The 20,295-nt window shown below is 37.8% G+C and overlaps 1 pseudogene; it reads right to left on the bottom strand.

Moving 5' to 3' along the window:
• Positions 1 to 334: 334 nt before the first annotated feature.
• Positions 335 to 946, bottom strand: LOC109702110 (large ribosomal subunit protein uL16-like; annotated as a pseudogene).
• Between the last annotated feature and the right edge of the window lie 19,349 nt (positions 947 to 20,295).

Here is a 20,295-nt window from a genome sequence, read left to right as displayed (position 1 = left end):
ATCCATTCATCAGTTGTAGGGCAACGGGGTTTTCCCAAATCTTGGCTATTGTGAATAGTGCTGTGATGAACATTGGTAGAGACAGATGTCTCTACTGCATCCTGTCTTATGTTCCTTTAGGTAGATGCCCAAGAATAGTATCACTGGATCATACATCTATGTGTCATCATATAGATGTACATTTTTATGCCTGCACATATATGCTATTAAAATGAGGTTATTCTTTACACACTGTAAAGCCGGCTTTTTGTTGTTGTTGTTGTTGTTGACAAGATGATTTATTGTTGTGCATGACTAAGGTGATTAAGAAGGAGCCAGCACAGTGGGGGAGCCTTCACAGGTGTGGAGCTGGTGACTTGTCCAGGGGACCACAATTAGTGATATATTTGACCCCACAGTCATTAGGGATTAGCCACTTCTCAGCCACCATGTTTTAAATTCATCTGCATTAAACTTGGTAAAGCCCCATTTCTTTGAGATGCAGCTCCTCTGGTGACAGGGAACTTGAACATGGCCCTGTGTAGAGCCTCAGTCATATAATCCTTATTCTTCAGCTTAATGTGGATGGACATGATTACCTGGCCAATGTGAATCCTGGCCACTGTGCCCTGGGGCTTCCCAAAAGCACCCTGCATACCTGTCTGGAGCCTGTCAGCCCCAGCACAGGGCAACATCTTGTTCATGTGAAAGTCAACATGGAAAGGGTGCACTCAAACTCGAACATGAAAGCATCCTTGCCACAACTTTTTACCATGTGCTTATTGGCACAATTACAGGCAGCCTCCGGAACTCTGGAGGCTCCATGTGGACTCATATTCTTCAGACTCCATGTGGCCACAAAGTGGGAAGTCATCCACTTTCTTTTCCAGCCCAGGTCAAAGATGAGGATCTTGTCGTCAGGCACACCTTGACAAAAGTGAGACTTTAGATACCTGCTCGGGGACATGGGGCCGAGTGGCCACCCTTGGCGACACCAGGACCTTTGGTCTCACGGAAGGAAAAGAGCAAAGCTGGCTTTCTTAATATAACATATTGTGGAGATATTTTCAGGTAAGTATACAAATAAGTACCTTATCTTCAGACAGTTTCACAGAATGAGGCATAATTTATTTAACCAATCCCCACAGACAGATGTTTAGGTGGGCTTCACTTTTTTAGTATAAACACTGCCACAGATGAAAGTCTTTTGCATAAATCTTTACATACTTGTACAATAATTTCTTTAGGGTTCATTTCTACAAATAGAACTGCTAGAGGAAAATTGGTGCACATATGAAATGCTGTTATGCATTGTAAAATAGCCCTCCCAAAATTGTACAGTTTGTGCTGTTACAAGAGAAGTTGAAATACTGATTGCATGCACCATTATCAACTATAGATTTCACCACGCTTTTAAATCTTTATCAATACAGCAAGTAAAAAGCTATAAATCACTGCTGTTTTAAATTACATCTTTGATTATGGAACATTTATTCATTTGTTTATTGGCTTTTTGTACATTGATAAATTGCCATTACATGTATTTTACTCATTTTCCCTCAAGTTGTTCATCTTTTTGCTATTGACTTATAGGAATTTTTCATACATTTAAAATATCAATTCATTGTATGCTATATTAACTCTATAGTGCTCTGGTTTGTTCATTATACACACTAAATACACAATAACAATGAGTTAACTGAATGTTGGGTGCAGGTGGCTCATGCCTGTAATCCTACCTACTTGGGAGGCAGAAAGTGAGACCCTGTCTCAAAAGTACTCAGCACAAAAAAGGGCTGGTGGAGTGGCTTAAGTGGGAGAGTACCTGCCTAACAACCATGAGGCCCTGAGTTCAAACTCCAGTACTGCAAACAAGTAAATAAAAACTGGTTAACTGAAAGAATGAATTAATGTTATAGTTTTTATATTTTATGACATGAAATTTGTGTTATTTCTCTTATTATTCCTGGTGTTAGTACCAAACAATGTAAAGCCTTTAGCTCTGAAAAGATTAAACAAAAAATTCTGTCTCATAGAGTGTTCTCACAATATTAATTTTTTTAAATATAGTATTTAACTCATATGACCTTTATTAATGTGTGAAATGGATTTCTTGTTAATTCATCCCAGTTTTTCCAAGACCATTAACTAAACAATGAACATTTTCTCCATTGGTTAAAGAGAACTAATTCCATCATATATAAAACTGTAACATAAATTAGACTCTGTTTATAAATTTCTCTTCCATTTCTCTAGCTATATCCTTATGTCAGTACAACATTGTTACCATTAAGCTTACCTCTCAGCACACTTTGACCTATGTATGGTAAGGCATATTCCATGTTTTCCCAAAAGTGTCTTTCCCATTATTATTTAAGTTTTCCTCAAGAATATTCTGTTGTCTCTTTAAATCATATAAATCTTTTGCCTTTTAAATTCTTCCTCAAAATGAAATACTCAATTTGTCAATATTTTTAAAATTAACATTTGTATTGAATTAGCATTAAATTTATCAACTACTTTGGCCAAAATTGACATCTTTATTGTAGGTTCAAGTACAGAAGATACATAAATCAAAACTCAACTCCCAGTATTACTTTGAAACAGCTCTGAATGTAGTCTTCATTTTAAGCTAATTAAAATAAAGTCTGATAATTACCATTAAATTAGTATATCCATTTGACACCAAAGATTGAATGTTAATTATAAAACAAATTAATTCTGCACTGACATTTGTTTCAGGTTATTAGATGACAGCTATGTTGAAATATGACATCTGATTGAAGACAAGTTCACCTGACAATTAAAATATTTGTGACTCCCACCAACAGATCAAATTCTTACCCACAGAATGGAACAATGGTAAGATCTGTAATTCCAGGGGCAGATGTCCATAATATGAGTGATGACAGTTAATATTATAGAGTTTGTACAGATTTACAGAAGGCAAAAATTTGAGAAAGTTCTTAATAACTTGCTCAAGCTTTTTAAAAGAATGGTGTCTATAGAGAGCATTTCCAATATCTAAGGGAAAAACACTGAGGTCTTACAGTTTATGGTCCAAATGTGGACCCATCATGAAGTCCTTTTATTCCTCCTAGTCTAATGTACATTAATTCAGGAAAATAACTAAACTATGAATTGAAGGCAAGTGATTTCTAATCTAGGAAAACATTCCACATAAAACTCTGTGCTGACATAGTTATAAATCTTACTGGAGGCAGTAGACTAGGGCACTGGAATCAAGAGGTCTGTAACATCCTCAATTTAAGATTATCCTGAAATATTTAGCAATCTCCTTCTTGCTTATCTTTGTTCTATAACAAATAGGTAAGAATACAGGTCCAGTATGCTGAGGGAAACAGAAATTGAATAGAAAGAGTAGTAAATGAGGCAACAGAAGCAGCTGTAGGTGAGAGAGCATAAGTCTGTATAAGTTTTGATAAGAATTTAAATTTGTTCTAGACACAGTGGGAACCTCCTGGAGGCTTTAAAGCAAAAGAAAGACACATCTGATTATGGGTTTTTTTTAATATTATCCAATATTAGTATGTGGAGAATAAGGAGGAGCTATGTGGAGATAAGATGAAAGAAAGGACATCAGTTAGAAGTTCAGTCAATGGAAAAAAGTGGCTGAGGATAAGATGGTACCAGTAGGAGCAGTAAAAAGTGGGATTTATGTTCTATTTTTAAATTACAACCAATATTATTTGGTGATGGACAGGATATGTCTAAGACTTGGCCTGAGAAGTTGGGGAAATGTCTCAAATCTCCATGTCATCACTTATCTCCCTTCAAATACCTTAATCTGACCTCATCATCCATTCCTTCTAATTCCCTTACATGGGGCTCTCTGGAACTCATAGTCCATCATTGATAAATTCTTGCTTTCTCAACCTTTCCCACAAACATTTCCTATGCCTTCTTGTGCTAATTAAAGTCTGTCTTATCCCTGAAGGACACCCGTCCCCTAAAGTCCATTATATGATGACTATTTACTTCCTATACCCTTCACACTCTGGGCAGCAATAGGTATCTTCCATGTTCTTCATTATTAATTCCTTCTTATTTAGAAATGAGAAATTCAGAAACCAAGCCATTTGAGAACCAATAAAAGTCCACTTTTTGCTTTCAAAATTCTTATTAGGATGGTTATCATCTTTACTTCATAGGTGATTGCCAAGTTTGAAATTGACTCAAAGATCTTGGAAATATACCATCAGGCTTGAGTTTCCATTTTCTCTAATAAATGTGCCATTTTAGATTTAGAAAAAAGTGAATAATGATGCATGCACAAGCACAGCTCTCCTGGCATGCATTGTGTCCCCCGAACACTGAGATATATCCTCCAACGCCTATTCATTACCCATGGGAATTGCTACCAGGGGAAGATGTAGCTGGTGAGATCCTAATCATAAGATTTCTTCTCAGTTGAATTTCCTGGCTGTAGCAGATTAATTCTGCTATGGAAAATATTTACATATGTATGTGGGCAAGAGGTTTTTTGTTGTTGTTGTCATTTTCCAGTTCCACAATTAAGCAAGAGGTTTCCCCCAAAGAAAATAAATCTCCTGGGCCTTTTCACTGTGACAGTCTTCACAGCCAAGAAGACTCTACACTGAAAAGATACGGAAGTAGAGGGTTCTCCTGACACATGGTTCACCCTCCAGAGAGCCTCCATGCCTACACATGCATGGCCTGGCCCTATCAGCCGCAGGCAAGGTAAAAGCTGGGGCATCCCACCTTCTTCTTAGCACCCTGAATCCTCAACGATCTCCTGTCTCTCATAACACTTGGTGTGCATGGTTGATTAAACGAGCATCATCCTGCTCATGAATTCCCACAGTAACCTTCACGTGGCCTTGTCATAACACCCATTGCATATCTGTTCACATGACTGTCCCGATAAGCCATGAGTTCCTTGAAGGAATCTTTTTTTTTTTTTTCCATCTTTGTTTACTTTGTTATGCCAGTCAATGACACATTTCTGTTTTGGTTTTATTTTATTTATTTTTTTTTCATTTTTCTTTTATTATTCATATGTGCATACAAGGCTTGGTTCATTTCTCCCCCCTGCCCCACCCCCTCCCTTACCACCCACTCCACCCCCTCCCGCTCCCCCCCCTCAATACCCAGCAGAAACTATTTTGCCCTTATCTCTAATTTTGTTGTAGAGAGAGTATAAGCAATAATAGGAAGGAACAAGGGGTTTTGCTGGTTGAGATAAGGATAGCTATACAGGGCATTGACTCACATTGATTTCCTGTGCGTGGTTGTTACCTTCTAGGTTAATTCTTTTTGATCTAACCTTTTCTCTAGTACCTGTTCCCCTTTTCCTATTGGCCTCAGTTGCTTTAAGGTATCTGCTTTAGTTTCTCTGCATTAAGGGCAACAAATGCTAGCTAGTTTTTTAGGTGTCTTACCTATCCTCACCCCTCCCTTGTGTGCTCTCGCTTTTATCATGTGCTCATAGTCCAATCCCATTGTTGTGTTTGCCCTTGATCTAATGTCCACATATGAGGGAGAACATACGATTTTTGGTCTTTTGGGCCAGGCTAACCTCACTCAGAATGATGTTCTCCAGTTCCATCCATTTACCAGTGAATGATAACATTTCGTTCTTCTTCATGGCTGCATAGAATTCCATTGTGTATAGATACCACATTTTCTTAATCCATTCGTCAGTGGTGGGGCATCTTGGCTGTTTCCATAACTTGGCTATTGTGAATAGTGCCGCAATAAACATGGATGTGCAGGTGCCTCTGGAGTAACAGTCTTTTGGGTATATCCCCAAGAGTGGTATTGCTGGATCAAATGGTAGGAATCTTTCATCCAAGCATGGAGCCTCTCAAAGAACCGGCAGTGATGCATAAGGAGCAGCCATGGTGAGTGCTGTGAAAATGCGCGGGAGAATGCACACTGTCCCCAAAGCTGTACTTTGACCTGTGCTTAAACAGCTAGGAAGCAACCTTTCTTTGTAAAAGCCTGTCATCCCTCAAACTTATGGTCACACTTAGTGGTAAGGTCAGTGAAAAACTTCATTCAGAGATGTGAATGACTACAAAATAACCATTTTCTTGCTCTTCTGTATCAGTCAGGTTCTGAAGTCTGGTATCTTGAGGCAAACAAGTGGGCTATAAATTTGGAGGGATGTAGATGCAGTTTTTAGCCAAGAATCTGTAGACTTGATCAGCATGCAGGAAATTCAAGCAAGATTTCTGTGGTAAAGTTTGAGGCAGAATTTCTTCTCCAGCGAGCAGCACTTTTTGCTCTTCAACTGATTGAATGAAGCCCACCATAGCATTGAGGGTAATTTCCATGATTTAAAGTTAGCTGATTATTGGCATCAACCACATATACAAAATATCTTCAGAACAACATCTAAACGAGTGTTTGAACAAACATCTGGGCCCCATAACTTCAAGGAGTTCACAGATTAAAATTTAACCATCATAATTCATCATTCATAGGACTGGCACGAGACTTGCACTCTCACTATGATTAAGTAGAGCACGAGACAAAACATTTGTGAAAAACAATAAATCAAACAACTGGTTATATCAGGTAGAAGCAGAAACTGACAAGTTGATCCTTAAATTTACATAAAAATAAAAAGATTTAGGATAGGCAAGTCCTAGGTGAATAAAAAGCAAAACCAAATCAGAAGACAGCCACTGTCTTTTACCAAGTCTTAACACAAAGCTATACACGTTGAGTGAGATACGGCAGAAGTGACGTCAGGATGAGCATACTATACGGACATATGTGTTTGTGTTTGTGTGTGCATTTATTTATCCTCAATATTCTCAACTGATTTGAACAAAAGTGCCAAAAGTGCCAAGGTAAGTTAATCTGAAAGGACATTTATTTTCAACAAATGTTGATGGACCAATTGAATATTCATTTGGAGTAAATATGAGGCTTGACACCTACATCAATAGGTGTCAAAATAAAAAAACTAGAAATGAATGTAGATTTAAATGTAAAAGTTAAAACATTAAAGCTTACTGACAAAAATAAAGGAAAAGGCTTTTGTAATTTTGGAGTAGGCAAAGATTTCTTAAATAGCATGCTAAAGTCCTGAACCATAGAGGAAAAAAAAGCACAAGAGATAAATTGGATTTCATCAACTGTTTAAGATCTGTTCTTTGGAAAACATCATTAAGAAAACAAAATGACAAAATATTGCAATAAACATGTCTAATAAAGACTGGTATATAAGTACATTATATGTAAGTTGTAAATATTACATTGAAACCCCTTTGTACAATTAATTGATGCCAATAATTTTTTTAAAAAATAAGAAAAGGTTAGTTTCTAGAATTTATTTTATAAAATCTATAATTCAAGAATAAGAAGAGAAGCTGGGCATAGTGGTATATGCCTGCAATCCCAGCTACTCAAGGAGAAGAGTTAGGAGGATAGCAGTCAGATGCTGGCCCAGGTGAAGGTTTGAGATCATCTCTGAAAAACAAAGTAAAGCAAAAGGATTTGGGCCATGGCTCAAGTGGTGAGGGGTTTGCCTAGTAAGCATGTGGCCTTAGAGTTCAGACCCCAGTACCACCCCCAATCCTGCCCCCCAAAAAACAAAGAAAAAAAGTGACAAGAGGGAACTTTCTAGAATGATAGTAATGTCCTGATGGAGGTGTGTGTTACAGGAATGCACTTGTGTCGAGACTAAACAAACACTTAAAGTGGTTGTGTTTTATTGATGTAAATCATACTTAAAAATAAATGTTCTCATTTTTATCAGCAATGATTCAAATGTAGAGTTTTTGTGGTTGCTTTTAGTTATAGTGGGATTTGAACTGGGGATGTCACACTTATTAGGGAGGCACTCTGTCCTTTATTGCTTTAGTTATTGTTTTGGGTTCCTTTCCATTTTCCTTTGCAATGCTGGACATGCAGAGCACGTGCCCGACTACTGAGCAGCACCCCATCCTCCATGTAGCCCAGACTGGCCTTGAACTTGTGATCTTCCCAAGTGTTAGGATTACAGGAACACACCCCAAGTCCAGTCTTCAAATTTATATTAAAGAATAAAAGGCCAAAATTTATGACAGTGATTGCAAATAAAAAGACAAAATTTGGGAACCTGTTCTGACAGATGTGAAGACTGCCTCTAGCACCACACAAAAAAGAAAATGTGATATCAGAATAAGAATAAGCAAGCAAACCAGGGGACAGCAGACAGAACTCTGGAAAAAGACCCATAAGCATATGGAAATGTGTAGAGGAAAGAGGTAGCACTAACATCTACAGAGAGACCAGCCAGTAAATTGTGTAGGAGAACCTTGCTATCCATATGGAGAAAACAGAGCCCCACTTGACTCTCTCTCTCTCTCTCTCTCTCTCTCTCTCTCTCCTATGAGTGTGTGTGTGTGTGTGTGTGTGTGTGTGTGTGTATAACATAAAATATGGTTGCAGTTTGGAAAAGTGAAAATATTTTTAAAATGCAAATGTGTAACATCTGTGGTATATTTATACAATGAAGTATTATGATAACAATAAAATATTGAAATATGTGCAAGAATGCCAGGCAAAATCCCAGCTACCTCAGGCAAAGATCAGGAGGATCACAGTTCTAGACCAGTCTAGGCAAAAAGTTAGTGAGACCCCTCCCCACCATTTCAAAAAATAAGCTGGTGGTGGCTCATGTCTGTGGTTCTAGTTATGTGGAGGCTGTAGGTAGGAGGATGGTAGCCTGAGGCTGGCCCCAGGCAAAAACATGAGACCCTATCTAAAAATAATCTAAAAGCCAAAAAGGGGTGGAGGCATGGGTAGAGCACTTGCCTAGCAAAGGTAAAGCTTTGAGTTCAAATCCCACTATGTCCTATATACACACACACATATATACGCAAACATACACACGAACATATGAAGGAATGTGGAGCAATTTTAGAATGATACTTCAATTTGATGTCATTTATATCAAGATTTGCAACATGGAAAACATGCCTATGTATTGTTTATGAACATGAACGTATTTTAAAAGTATTACAGCATGCACATTCATATTAAACAAAAAATAGTAATGACCTTGGGAAGGAAGAAAAGGAGGCATAGAATGAAACCAGGCTGTGGCTTCCAGCAGCCTTCAACTTCAGGAAAAACACTTTTTCTTTAAAATCATAAGATGGGTCATTCTCATTCTCTCTAGAGATAACCTGCTTTTAGTCCATTGCAAGTGAGTTCCTCTCTCAATAAGCTTTACTACCACTTTCATTACAAAAAATAAATAGGTAAAAAATAAAATCCTAAGATGGAAAAATTCAAATATTGGCCAATAACTGTGTGATATCCTCGAGCATACAGTTCTGCGTATTTGAAATATATCTTTTTTCTTTTTTGTTTTATTTTTAATTTATCATACATTAATAATATGAGGGGATTTCATTATGATAATTCCCTACAATAGATCTTAATAAATACTTTCTTTTTTTTACTCTTCCAGAGCTGGATAGCATGGACCTCAGAATAAATCTAACCTAGTAATCCTTTTAAACCATGCTTTGAAACTCGTTTCAAAGAAGTAGAAACTTGTGTTCTTCTAGAAAGAAGACTAGACTTCCTTAAATCACACGATGAGTTACCAACATAAATGGAACATAAACAGACTCATGGCTTCCAAATAAGTCTTTTTCCTCTAAACTGTATATCTTCAGAAGGATTTCAAACCACGATCTTGACTGCGACTGTCTGGCCCAGACAGGAGTGGCAGATGTAACAATTCTTTCCAAAGCAAATCAGACAGATGGAAAAGGACAGCTGGATGGGGCTTTACACCTAGGCAGAAGGCTGGTTTACAAATTTAAGTATAGTATTGCCCTAAACCCCACCATTAAAGAATCACTCTTGACTTCAGCCTACCTTCTCCACTGAATTCTGTTAGAAGAAGATAATACGTACAGGAAATATGAGGCTTTCAATTCTCAGTGCAAGTTTAGAGTGGTCCAGAACTGGTGACTTCTAGAAACGAGGAGTGTAGGAGGTAGCCTGGGGCAAGTCTAGAACCTCTATGTAGTTATCTGGGACTGTGCTAGAGCCCATTCATTTTACCTAAGCTCCAGACCATGTAGGGACCTCCTTTAGGACTTGGATGCAGGGGTCCGTGGAATGATGAGACCTATAGTCTGGAAGACTGACCAGAATGTAGAAGGGGAGCCTAACTCATATTTCCAGACAACCTATTAAAATTTTGTAGTCTTGTAAATAATTTAAGTACCCTAATACTCAATAACTTTAATGTATTCTTCACAACTGCTTCGATGAAACACTGGTATGTTAGCTCTTTTGTTTCCTTTTCTTCTATGTTTTTTAACTTAATGAAGCTTTTAGTCTTATAGTGAGCAGCATCATTTATGATAGAAAACAGATTCCTTGGTAGCAAAGCAAAATCTCTCCCCAAAATATTAGAAGATAAAGACAAACAAATTGCTCAGATCTTCCTCCTAGTTTTCTACCTGACCAAAGCTGCTGGGATCCCAGATTTATAAAGGAGAGTAGCAATCCCTACAAACATCCAACGTCCATGAGTGTGTTGCTTCACAAAGCAGGAAAGGCATAAGATTTTGGCAGTAACCCCCAGTTTGGACATAAGCCACCAAGAGAATTTGGGCAAGTCACATTAGCCCTCCTGAGCCTTTCTCTTCATCTGTCAAATTTCCATATGATACTGACATACACCGTACAAGGCATTCAAAGTGTAGATCAGCATGGTAAAGTGTTTTATTGTCTCCATTACAAGTGTCTGGGAAATGGCAAAGGTTCCACCTGGGAATATGTTTGCTCCACACCTAACTGGGCTGGCCAAAAGAACAATGAGAAAGAGAGGAGAAGAAAGTGGAATGTGAAGACTTTTCCAATTTTCCTTTATGACTAAGATACTGTCTCATACTTCATCTCGATTTCCTTTCTGTTCTCTAACTTTCAACTCATTCCACCCCATCCTTCATGTCTGGCTCAGGCTGGGACCCTGTTATCAAACAAGTAGCTGCTCAGGGACCCCATTGTCAGTGGCCCAGTCCCCAGGATTTGCATTCATTTCTCACACTATTCCATTCTTCTGGAGGTCAAAGATTCAACTACTGCATATCATATTGCACATTCCCAACTTTTTTTTACTCAACCCCTTTACCTCGCAGGCAGGTTCTTCATGCTTAGGTGGAAATAAGTAAAAAATTCTGATCTTTAATTTAAAAACACTGTAATAATGCTGAGGTGACTCTTACAACTCCTCAACCCAGCTACGTCTGAAACTGGGTAATATTTACCGGATTTTCTTAATCTGCATTTCAGATTAATTAATGTTTGTGCCTTTCTTTCCAACTGTCTTGTCATTTATGCTTAGAATAAACCTGAGACACATAAAGAAAAACTGAAGCACCATTCAGTAATGAGGTTTCCACCTGGGTCCCAAATACATCATTAACCTTTTGCATTCAGTCCTGTAGCTCTCCATAAACAGATACTCGTGACACCTGTACATGGATAGAGGCTGTCATCCCCTCCCCACTGTCACAGTGTGCATTTCCTTCTTTGAAAAACGGTGGCTTAAGTTCTGGTCATATTTCTCATGGACACTGTAAACTCCATCTGTGACTTTTAACCCGGATTTTGAGAAATTATGTCCTAGGCCTATTTTAATCAGTCGAGGTAAATTGACAAGTAGTCTGATGCTTTACTTCTCATAAATTTATAATATTGTTTCTTTGAAATCAATCTCTTCAGTTTAAATACATCACTTGTTTGTGACATTTTATTTCTCTTTAATATAAAATGCAAACTGATCCAAAAGAAATTTCAAGATTGAAGTGTGGCAAAGGTGAGATAAATGCTATACTTTATGTGATCAAATAATTATTTTCACTCAGGGAATGTAGGAAATAAGGGACAATTACTGTTAAAGAGAGAATTTTTTATTATTTTCTACGTGACTCAATCTTCTGATCTTTCCATTACAGGTTCCAGGTAGAGGCATATGACTATAAGTATGATTTTACAAAGTGCTAGGCTCAGGGTTATGGCAAATGAAGTCAATAAATGTTCACTAAGTATGTATGGTGTGCCAGCCACTAGGCTTGTCTGAGAATCAGTGTGAACAAGGTATGGTCTCTGACCTCAGCAATCTTACTGTCTGGGACAGTAATATGATAAATATGATAAGTGCTATTTAAAATGAAAGTAGGACACAGAAGGGACTCTAACCTACATTGCTCCTGAAGCCAGGAAACATTAATAGCTAGTTTATAAGAAGAAGGAAGAGATTAAGACCACAAAGTAAGACAGGAAGTGAAACACTGAGGGATTTTTAAGTTATACTAAGAAGGTTAGACTTTGTTTGTAGGGTATGGGAAGTTACTGTAAAGTCTTTTAACATAAAGTAGGAATAATTTGATTTTTGAAGTAATAATCTGTCTATAGTATGAAGATGTTTTGAAAGAAGAGACAATCTAGGGACACAAAAATTAAAACAGATATGGTGACAGCCTGAACTAGGATTGGCAGTAGACATAGAGAGAAAGGAACTGATTTTGTAAAATGTGTAGGAGTAAAAATCATTAGGACGTGGTGATTGGCTAGATGTAGGATGAGAAGGAAGAAAAGGAAGCATAGAAATAGGGACGTGCATGTGATATTTGATGTGTATAAGGGGCATCCCTTATTCGGGAAGATTCCTGATAAGTCTTGAATATACAAATCTGGAACCCAAAAGAGAGATCAGGTGTGCAGAAATACTTGTAAATGGTGACTGCAATGAATGTGATGGCTGGGATAAGGTGGGAGAATATGTTTTATGAGAAGGATTAGAGAAGAAGGTCCAGAGCAAAACCCTGAGAAACACCAGCACTGAATGGACCCATGAGGAAAAACCACATGCAGACAAAACTGAGAAAGGACTTGCTGAGGAGCTAGAAGGAGACCAGGGGAAATGTAGTGAGCATGGGTCTATTGGGGAACCCTCATCCATTGAAACACTCAGTGGGTATTCACTCAGGAAGGAAAATAGCTCACTGTAGTGAGCATGGATCTATTGGGGACCCTCATCCATTGAAACACTCAGTGGGTATTCACTCAGGAAGGAAAATAGCTCACTGTAGTGAGCATGGATCTATTGGGAACCCTCATCCATTGAAACACTCAGTGGGTATTCACTCAGGAAGGAAAATAGCTCACTGTAGTGAGCATGGATCTATTGGGAACCCTCATCCATTGAAACACTCAGTGGGTATTCACTCAGGAAGGAAAATAGCTAACATATGTGTGGGCAACCTACTGAGAATCTAAAAAGAACCCCGAGAAGTATGTTGTCTGTGAGAGGCTGTGCATCACAGGTAATCAAGCTTCAGGAAAGGCAAACCTCCAAAATGCCAATCTTAATGCACCTAGAGCCAATCAGCCTTCCTGAACATCTAATGACTTACTCACCAGCTTTGACAAAGGAGACATGCTTGGTATCAGACAGATATGAGTGAAATATTCCTTCCATGCCAAATCTTATGACAGTCACATGAACTTGGATGTTCCTCATTAGCAAATAAGACTTCTACCACAGGATCATCATAAAGTTTACCAATATAAAGAGCCTAGAATTATGTTTAGTGGATTATAATGGTTTTTTAACAAATGTCTCTTTAGTCTGGATGCATTATTTTGCAAGTGTCCCTACCCTCCAGGGCCTTAAAATTCTCACACAGGAGAAGACAATAAACTACTTAATTTCAGGCTTGGCATCTTTCAAGTTGACTTATCACTAAAAATGTAGTCAAAATCTATAAAAACGAGAAGGATGGAAGGCTGAAAATAAGCGAGCAGCTCCATGTAAATTGAATGCACAGCATTAGATCACTAACTGTCCTAATTCAAGGTAGGTAAGCTAAATGCAGTCAATAGTGACACTCGCAGTGGGCAGAGCCTGCTGCCAGGTCCTACTAAGGGGAGAAAAGCAAAGGAAGAAAAAAGGGAAAAAGTGACAGGGCCAGGAGCTTTCTGTCTTATTGGGAGGAAGTTGATAACTCCCAGGAAAAGAACCTTCAAATCTCTTAACTCTCATGCAAATTACTAAAACGTCTAGTCAAGTTTTCTGGAAAGGAAGGAATAAAAGCATGTATAAATTTATGCACTCCAATTTCACTCATTCTCTCCAGATTTATTAGGACCAGGTGCTGATCTGAGTTCAGCCACTTTCCAACCATGACCTTAGGCATAATTAATATTTCTAAGCTTTGACTTCCTTAAATATGAAATGAAGATAAAAATTCTTTATCAAGCATACATAAAATAACATATACTAAATGCTAAGTATAATTCTTGGCCATTATAAGTACTCAAATTATTTATTAGTTGTCCAGTAATATTAATAATGAATACAGAAATTGTGTCCCTTTGACCATGTACACCCTTCCCTGGTGCCTCCAGCCATCCCTTTCAGCACTCTCCATTTCCTCTGTGGTTCCTACTCTCAGCAGAACTTACTCAGCTACTCTCTGGCTGCACACTGCATGAAAGGCAGGCTCCTTTTCTGCCCTGAAATAGAATCACAAAAGTCGAAATCCACTGCGGCACGTCAGAAGCAATACCAGCCTGGAGAATGGTCCCAGTTACGTCATTTGCAAACTCTGGAACTTATGCAAGTCACTTAACTTCTCTGAGTTTATTTCCATTTGTACAATGGGAACAGTAATACCTACCTCTACAGGGCTGCTAGGAGACTACATGACAGCATTTATGTAGAGGTGCTCTGGAAGGTGGAAAGCATTGTAAGAATGAGGAAATTATTAGGATTATTACCCAGGTGCAGAGTGGTTGCCTTTTCTGCTTTTATCACACTACTCAGAGCATGCTACTGAGTAGCCTGATTGAACATCCTAGCAATTAAAAACCCTTGGTCCTAGCCATTATTGCTCACACTCTCTCTTCAACAAAATTAGAGATAAGGGCAGAATAGTTTCTGCCTGGTAGCAAGGGGTAAGGGGTGGGTAAGGGAGGGAGCAGGGAGGGAGAGAGGTAAGGGAGGGAGAGGGGGGAAGGGGGGAGAAATGACCTAAACAATGTATGCACATATGAATAAAATTTTTAAAAAATCCTAGCAATTAAAGCAAAGATGCTGCCTTCTTTGAGCACTTAGAGGAGATGAGGTAACCAAATTTTCCTATGCAACACTTCTGGATCACAATGCTTTCCACATTTTACCTCACTTAATTACTTTTTAATGTTATATCTTGAAATAATTACAGGTTCACAGGAAGTTGCAGAAGTCATACAAAGAGATCCCCTGTACCCATCACCCAGCTTCCCATGGTAGTGACAAACTTACATGACTGTAATGCATTAACGATACCAGGAAATGGGAATTCAATCATATGAAGCATAATATTGTAAGATAATAAGAAGAAAGCAAGGTAGATAAAGTCAAAAATAGATAAAGAGATAGATAAAGGTAGATAAAGAGAAAACATCAATAAATATAATGATATATAGACATTTTAAAATTCTAAATGAAGAAACAAGATGAAAAGAAAAACTGAAAAAAAAGTAATTGCCAGATACACATGTATCAAAATCCTAATTTTTGTAAAATAGAAAATAAAGATCCTCCAAAGTCTACTTAAAAAAATCAATAGATCTTTTCTAATAGAAACTGAATAAATGTATGCATAAATATTTTTGTAAAATACAATATTAATGGTCCATTCAGGCTGCTATGACAAAACGCTAGACTGGGTTAATTATAAGCAATAGAAATTTGTTTCTCAACATTCTGTAGACTGTAGTCCAACACCACAGCACCAGTGGATTTGGTGCCTGATAAGAGTCTGCCTAACCCATGATGTTAGCAGGTGGTATCCTCACATAGGGAAAAGGTAGGGAGAGAAGCAGAAGCTCTCTGATGCCACTTTTATAAGGGTTCTTAAGCCCCTTCACAAGTGGAGCCTAATCACCTCCCAGAGGCCCCACCTTTCAATACCATCACCTTGGTGATTAAGTTTTAACATGTAAATTATGGCAGGACACATACATTTAAACACATAGCATAGACACTTAAAAAGACATCCAATCATGGTAAATAATTCCAATTAAAATGAAGGTTTTTAAAATAAATGATCTTGGTAAAGATCAAAAAGCTTGATGGACCATGATTTCTGCAAGATCAAGAGAAGCGATGCTCTCTCACACTGCATTAGGAGAGAAATTGACACAGTCTCTCTGGAAGGCAACTTGGCAATATGTTTCCTAATGCAAAATGCCCATTCCCTTTCATTCAGCATCCCTGTGTACTTTTTGTCTTAATAACATATGGATAATTAATAATATGCAAATGATAAACTATCAATAATGCAGTGGTTTTTATAAATAATGGTAAATCTATATAAATGCCATAAAACTGTTAAAAAGAGGAAGTAGATTGATGTGAATAGAAGGTGATTTGAAAACTGTATACATACCTTTGGTATTGTGGCTTGAACTCAGGGCCTTCACATTGAGTCACTCCACCAGCCCAATTTTTTGTGACAGGGTTTTTTTCAAGATAGGGTCTTGTGAACTATTTGCCTGGGCTGTCTTTGAACTGCGATCCTCCTGATCTCTGCCTCCTGAGTAGCTAGGATTACAGGCATGAGTAACTGGTGCCCAGCTCAAAATTATATTTTTAATAGGTGCAGTAATACACACCTATAGTCAGAGCTACTTAAGAGGCTGAGGAAGGAAGATCAGCTGGACCCAGGAGTTCAAGGCCAGTTTGGGTAGCATAGAGACTCTGGAAAAAAATAAAAGAATATTATTGGGCTGGAGGCGTGGCTCAAGTGGAATGGCACCTGTCTAGCAAGTATGAATCCCTGAGTTCAAACCTAAGTACCACCAAAAAATGTTTTACACACACACACACATGTGAATGGATGGATGAATATATGTTGTATATATGTGTATATATACATGTTGCTAAGTGCATAAAGAATATTATATGAAATTGTGGCAGTATAAATTGAAGGTCATTTCTATGTATGTAAATTACTATTTAAAAGTATTTATTAAGTAAAATGTAGCTCACTATTATTTCACAATTAAAATTTGCATCCACTATACTCACTTGTAGAAATATATCCCAAATAAATTAACCTCAAATAGAAAAGTTATTGTCAGGTGACAAAAATTAGAAAGCATAGGAACAAGATTAGCGACTTGTTCACCAAAACTAAGTACTTTCTCTGCATACAAGAATAAGTACCTATTCAGTTGGGAGCTGCCTTTCCTCTACTCTGTCTGTTGATTGAAGAAAACTCTGAGACCTTAGGGGAGAGGAGAGCTTCACATGGAAAGGACCTTGGCTCCTGAGTCACCACATGGAAGCAAGCCACCTGGAAACAATAAGTAACTGCACTAGACCTTTAAGTGAACAAATAGACTTTCGTTGGATTACATAAACCATTGAAAATTTGAGCTTAACAGAACAGATAGTGCTGTGCTAGGTAATGCATCAACCAGTGCACAGTGGTGCAGAATGCTTAAGGAAAATACAGGCATACTAGATAACAAGATGGTAGATACCCTTGTACATGTGATCTACTTGATTGAAAAGTGGACAATGAAACCACATGGGCAGAAAAAACAAAAAAATACTCTGAAGGGATCATCATAAGGAAGGTGATATTATAAGCCACAAAAGAGTAGATATTATAAATTGCTGTTTTTACTATTTCCTATTATATGGTTTTTAATTGTATATCATTAAATATTAGGTGGAAAAATCTTAGTAAGAGTGTTCCCATTCATACTACCCATAGATTGTACGTGACTGATCCATCCATATTATGACCAATCCATCCATATAATGTCTTTTAACCACTTAGGACAAGTTATATTCCTCAACACTATAAAATAACTACAGGGAATTGTCTATCATGAATACGTTCTTAAAAGTTAAGTGAATATCTTAAATGATATATAATTAGAAGCTGTACTTTTATTTGTGATGATGTATCTGTGGCTTATTAGTCATATAATTATATCAGTATGGTTATATAGATAGAGACTGACTTTCTTTTCTTAAAAAGTATTATATTCCAAGATAACAACACAGAGGCAGCCTCCCTGATTCATACCTTAGCATTCTTCTCATTTGCTCAATTTCTGCTATCTTAAAAAATACAAACCTTACAGCTAACTGTTAACTAACTGTGCTTTGCAGCAGTGCAGTCATCTTTCCAGAGAGATATTAGCATCTGTGGTGCTGGCACTGTGTTCAATCCCCATGTACCTAGCACAGTGTGGAATACATGGAAATTACCATCTCTGTGCTCAACAGAGACAAACACCCATTCATCCAAAGACAATTTCTGTATTTGGATTTAATTACACTTCTTTTACAGATGTAGTCTACTTGCCTTTCCCACCTAACCTGCAATTTCTTGGACCAGTCTCTTTAAGTTGTTCAGCCCTCTGCTCTAAACTAATACACAAAGCAAGCCACATTAAAAAAAAGCTATAGAAAACTAGCATGAGAATATCAGGCTAATGACATAGCTATCACTGTAAAGAATGTTTTATGCAAAGAATATTACTGCTGGAAAATAAAACTGAACACATTTTAAAAAAGATTTTAACAGGCATCTACATCTGTATACATGTGGCAGGTTTTAGTTTGGTGTTTGCCTGAGCTGCTTAAGGCTTTTGTCCAGTGGAGGGATCATACTGCCTAATTACTAAACTCTATTTGTCCTACACCTAAGAATCCATAGCTTCCTTCTTTATTAGCTTCTCCCAGCAAAACAGAACCATGACACAGAACCTGAACTCAACCCAATTAGGAGACTTTTAAGTTACAATAAAAGGAAGAAGTTCCTTGCATACCTGGTAAAACCTGCTTTCCAGAAATAGATCTGAAACATCCAGGTGGGTCAGAGCCAGCAAGTTCACTTTCTTGTCACCAAGTCACCACTAATAAGAGAAAGGACACCTCTGTATCACCCAGCAATATTTCCTTATCTACCAAAAGGAGCTAGCAGTCCCCTAGAGGAAGCCAACCCTTCCAATCTCACAGAGGCTTAATGGGTATTCACCACTACTTTTCTCCCTGGCACCACATATATAAGGAGGCAATTGAGCAGCCCAGCAACTTAGCTCTGTTTAATGCATTATTGCTCATTGTGATTCCTCCCTATCCCCTTTACATTCCACTCTCAATAGAGAAGCTACCGTGCACCTTTAAAAATATGTCAGGTTGTACTAGTCCCCTCTCAAAGCTTTGTATTGGCTTACCATTTCACTTCCAGTAACAACAGTCTATAGGCCTTTATGATCTGACCCTCTGTGATTACTGACATCTCTGTCTCTCCCCTCAACTCTGCTCCAGGAACGCTGGTCTCCCAGCTGTCATCCAAATAAAGCAGGCCACACAAAAACCTACACAAAGCTTTCACACTTTTTGGTCCCTCGAGATGGAAGACTCCTCCTGTTCTAGACAATCTCTATAACAAATTCACAAACCTCCTTGAGGTACTTGCTCAAATATCACCTACTGAATGAGAAATCCCTCCCAACCACCCTTCTACCCTACCCACCCCCACACACATTATATTATCCCCCTTCCTGCCTTATTTTTCCCAACAAAGTAAATATTTTCTTAATTTGCTTATTGTCTGCCTTCCTCAAGTTTACTATAAGGTCTATCAAGAGATGCATTTTATTTATTTACCATTCTAACTTCAAACTCTAACTCTTAATAGGCATCCAATGAATATTCACTGAAAAATGAGTTATATACCTATCATTGACATTCACACACACACGAGTGTGCACAATAGTGTTATACTGTATAGATATATCTCTGAGAGCCACAAGGTGACAGTGAAAGAACATGAGATTAAGGGTCTGCTATGAAGATAGAGAGGAATATTCTTTATCTACCACCTTCAAGAGAACCCAAGGTACTGTATTTTTCTCATTCAATCTCCTGCTGTCCTTACCCTAGGCTATAGCCACCATTGGCAAGGTTGTATTTTATAGTTTGTTTGGGTTTTGTTATTGTTGTTCTATTTAAAAAGACTATTTGAAACTGGTTCTTATATATCTTGGTTTCAGATTACCTCCATTTTCTTCTATTAATTCCTGGACACAAATTGCCTAACCAACATCCATTAACTTCTCAAATGTTAAAGAAAATATGTAGTCATTGGACCCTTCCCCCCATCAAACACATTTCTGATTCTAGTACCAATTGCAAAAACAAATTCCCTAGTTTAAAGATACATTTAACAACAAAATGAGTTGTTTTCTGATTCCAAACTATTTTTGTACATATGTATTCATTAGACATTTGTT

The sequence above is a fragment of the Castor canadensis genome, chromosome 12 (assembly GCF_047511655.1).
Source record: "Castor canadensis chromosome 12, mCasCan1.hap1v2, whole genome shotgun sequence".
Classification (NCBI taxonomy): domain Eukaryota; kingdom Metazoa; phylum Chordata; class Mammalia; order Rodentia; family Castoridae; genus Castor; species Castor canadensis.
The sequence above is the reverse complement of the archived record's forward strand: the minus strand, read 5'-3'. Positions and strand labels throughout refer to the sequence as shown.